This window comes from Pezoporus occidentalis, unplaced genomic scaffold (genome assembly GCF_034315485.1).
Source record: "Pezoporus occidentalis ecotype Australia unplaced genomic scaffold, CSIRO_AGI_Poc_V1 ctg26, whole genome shotgun sequence".
NCBI lineage: Eukaryota > Metazoa > Chordata > Aves > Psittaciformes > Psittacidae > Pezoporus > Pezoporus occidentalis.
In genome coordinates this window covers 19773-24215 of record NW_026914502.1, presented here as the reverse complement: position 1 = coordinate 24215, position 4443 = coordinate 19773, and the positions used below count along the sequence as shown (strand labels likewise).

The window sequence follows — 4443 nt, the reverse complement described above, 5'->3', positions numbered from 1 at the left end:
GATTACTTGTAACTGCCATAATTTATGGGCTAAAAGAATCCTCTTATCTCACCTGCAAAGTGGATTTAAAAAATGAGGGCAGGGAGAGAAATTACTTGCTGAAAGGAAGCTTTGGAGGACATTACAAGGGTCCAAATATGGATTTATGTGGCCTCCATGCAGCACTGATCTTACGTGCACCTTGGCTTAGACAGATACGGAAAAGCAACTGGAGTGGATACAAGTTCATCACCAACATACATTCAGTCAGGACATCTCTGTTACATGTTTACTCACTGCTCAGTAAAATGGTAACTTCTCTCCATATTAGGGTCCTAAATGTACAGTGAAATGGCTAGGAAATTATTTCTATAAATATTTGGGGCAGGGAGGTGTACGTGTATCTATTCCCAAGTATACTACATCTCTGTTAGCAGAAATCATGCTGCAAAGCAGAAGGCCTGTTTCTCCATTCCTAGCACTGTCAGTCACTTGCTTCTGAGCAAAATGAGTGGCATGAGTGAGTTAATATTGGCTGAGAGTTAAACTCATTCTTGAGGGCATAAACTTACCTGCATCAATGTAAATATATCAGTTCGGTGGCACTGCTAATGGTGCAGACCTACAAAATGAGCTATGTTGATTGATGCACACTTTCTTCTGTAAAGAAGATACCACACAAGAGCAAAACTACATCACAGCCATTATCTAAAGAATTTCTGCTAGCAAAATAAGTACTTGCTTACACACATGCATGTGTATAAGGTCTGCAGCACAACAGAACTATTTTACCTCCGAGTATTCCCAGAAGGGTTAAGCTAAACAACCTTTGCACATGGACAAGCCCTAAATAAGGAACAACTCTTCAGGAAGATGCCAGGCTACAATATCGGCATGCAATTAAGGAAGGTGGCAATCCTGCTCATCTAACTGTGCAATCAGGATGATGTCACTTTCTATTTCCACTTTGTACAATACTTCGAGATCCTCAGGTGAAAGCTCTGTACCAGCGTGAAGCATTTCTACCTTCATCAGTGAAGCAGATAGCATGTAGTACACTTGTTTGTGGTACACATTGTGAACGCCGTAGTCATCACAGTTACAATTAGTTAAGAGTCATCTCCTGCTCTGCTGCAAGCTCTGCAGTTTGACAGCGTTTGGTAAGGACTAGCGTTTCCATAGAAGCAATTGTGTCTTGGTGACATATCCTTATGCTGCTTCCATCACTGCCACAGCTGTGTAACTACATTTTACGAGTATTGTGCATATATGGTTGAAACAACACAACAAAGCTATACATCAACTAATGAAGACTATAGGAGACTTTGAGAGACCATCTTGTCCCATTGCTCTGCACTAAGCAGGGTCAAGTACTCACAAGCATTTCCCAACCAGTTAGTCTTAATCTTTTTTAAAGACTTTCAGTGACAGAAGCCCACGTCTTCCTCAAGAAGTGCTATTTTGTACTAAATATGAGTTTTTTCTAATATCCAACCTTGATTTCCCTTGGTGAAATATATGCCCGTTATTTCTGGTCTTCTTTCATAAAGAATTTTTTCCATCCATGGCCCTTACTTTTTGCAGCTGTCTTTGTAAACTTGAAGGTTATTGTATCAGGTACATGGTATCCTTTTTCATTTCCCCAAGAAAGACGCAAAGCACTACGTATCTCTGAGTTTCCTCTATCTTTCTGCTGCAAGCCCATGGCTGAATAAAAGGAACACTGGAAAAGACAAATAAGTAAAAAATAAAAATCAGGCACAGGACCTATCTTTCAAAGTAATTGCTGTTCAGCAGACCAAGGCTAGAATACAAACATAAATGTGTTCTAATTATAGAATCAGCCCCTGAATTGTGTTTTGGGTTATTCACATGAATGGGAATTATGTGCTTCTGCCTTTGCCAAAGGGAACAAAGCACCTTGAACCACACATGGATATATCTAGCTGAATAAGAGTAAATATATTACTGATACTGACCGTGTGACAATGCACAAATGAGCATGAAAAGAAGATTCGAAACAAATTTTAGCAACTCTCATAAACATCATCACATGCAAGAATGAGGGTCAGCTGCACTTGCCTCACAGCACAGGAATCCTTTTGCACCTTACAACACGCGTGCCCTGTAATTAATGTCTAAATTATGGAGATCTTCTACATTTAAGTAGTTCTTAGAAAATAAGTCATTTACTTACAGGAATGTTCTCTGTATTTGTAATTCAAGTTCTCCACTTGGAATTATTAGTTTTGTCCTGGAAGAAAAGAAGCCATATCTAAGACAAAAGAAAAGTGGCATGACTTGGCTCCACTCCATGTTTTACTGGATAATAATTCCTATAGAGGAAATTAATTGCTAGGCTGAATCAGGCAATAAGTGTGTTATGCATATATCTTGCCTCTGGCAGGTACCAACAACAGGTGCCGCAAATCCTCATGGAGTTACACAGTAGTGCTCCTATAGAGGATGTTTTTTTCCAAAACCAAGGCACTTAAGATTCATTAACATCTTGAAGCAGAAGGGCTCGGATCTTCTTTATTTTACTTTATCCCAGGTGAATGTCTGTAGTGCAACTACAGGGGTGGAATCCTCCCCAGTCAAACCCAGTACCTCAATAATAATGTCCAGAAGTAGTGAGTTTCACAGTCTCACAAGTCAAAAAGGAGAGGGGAGGGGGGAGAAGTACTTCCATATAAATTTTCACATTTTCTTCCTTTACCTTCGTTTCTGGAATAACACTGAAAAGTCCAAATTATCCCTTTAAATAATTCCTTACTTTATATACTTTCATTTTTCATTACAATCTAGTTGATGAAGTCCTAAGATTTCTACTGTTTTTCTAAGATATTTTACATCTTAAAACCAAACCTGTGTAAAAAGATGCCCTCCACATCTTCTGGGTAATTTCCTTGAATGATTTAACTAAGCATCAAGATCTCAGAAAATTCTGTATCTTCTAGCCAAGCACAGATCAACTTAAACAAAATCGTTCCTTATTTGACTTTTTTGTTCTGAAATCTTTAGGAAACAGAATTTAATAAGGTCTATGGATAGGCAACTCCAGCGCTTAACTGCTGGAAATCTTGTCTCAATGTTAAGCCTAAGTTTCCCTCACTGCAATTTAAATCCATTGTGATTTGCCCTGTTTGTATGCAAACAATTCCTCCAAAAAAAGATTGCCTGACACATGCTTACCTTAAGTGCTTTGGCCGCTGAGTGGTATAAAATGACCTCTAGAAGTCGGGAGTAGTACAGAGCAATTTCTGCCCACACAGCCGCAGTGTACACAAGCGCAGTGTTGGCAGCAATGCAATGGAGGCAGAGTTAAATATGCACCACAACCTGACCTCCATCCAAATACAGCTCTGGGCCAGATCAGTTTTCCTAGATGATCTCCTGAGATCCACACCCTCTGGATGCTGTATTTGCAAGGGCCAAACCCAGGATCTTCAGTGTTCTTCAGTGGAAAGTCAGGCTCAATCATTAACCTGAGCCATGAAACGGATACAAAATTGATGTTGAGCCTGCCCTCCTTAGTGACCAAGTATATCCTCCCTGCCTGGATTGTTTTCAACATATACTGTGTATTTAATGAAAACAGCAGAATTGTTGGCCAAAATAATCTCAGTTTAAGGCAAAAATAATTCATTCAAGACGCTGTTCAAAAAGGCTCATATCTATTTTAAGCTTTCCTTCTCTCCAACTCCCCCTTGTTTTCTTAAATGAATGAATCAAAGTGTCAAAGAGAAGTTGTTTAGGATTAGGAAAAGATAGCATCTCCTTTCAAGAAACAGCATGATACTTAGAGAATTTAAAAAGAAAGCACTTTGTCTTTCTCAGAAAGTTTTGTTCAGAAATGAAAAGGAACGACAAAATAGTCACTAAACCAGTGGGAGATCTTTTGTTATCAAACATACTCAGACACAGCACTTGGCAGAAAATAAAATATGTCACAAGAAGGAAGCCTGCCAAGCTTCCATGTTGTAGCTCGGGCTACCTGCTTGTGCTAAACAGGAGTGACGCTTTGCTTTTGAGTACTTAAACCACCACGCAGCAGGACAAACAGACCACGAAGTAGTTGTCACCAGCCACAGCCACTGTGGTTTTGGAGTTTTTTGGTTACTCCATGTAGACTTTAGAGTCATCTTTATCTACTATGAAGTAGGTATTTCTCAAAGAATCTTCATAGCACTGTAAAAATCAAAGCAAGGGTTGATGGTTACCCAAATGCAACGGTGTTTTAAACTGTGCTGTACTATTATTTCTGTATGTACATATACTTATGAGTTATTGGTAAGTTTGTAAGAGAGATCGGCACAGATCAGAACAGGAAAAAATACGAGACTAGGCTGTCCTCCTGGGAAACTCTGACAGTCTCTAGAAGAAAGTAATTATAGTACACTATGATATTGTTAATTTTTCAACATGTTCCAAATAGAAGTGGGGAACTGTCAAACATCTGAT

At 39.1% G+C, this 4443-nt stretch overlaps 1 long non-coding RNA gene across 1 annotated transcript; it reads right to left on the bottom strand.

Annotated features, from left to right (window-relative positions):
- Positions 1-1609: 1609 nt before the first annotated feature.
- LOC134166412 (uncharacterized) lies at positions 1610-3452 on the bottom strand. The gene is made up of 2 exons (XR_009965862.1): positions 3175-3452; positions 1610-1702 (listed from the first exon to the last, which is right to left on the bottom strand). It is a non-coding gene; the product is annotated as an uncharacterized LOC134166412 (long non-coding RNA).
- Between the last annotated feature and the right edge of the window lie 991 nt (positions 3453-4443).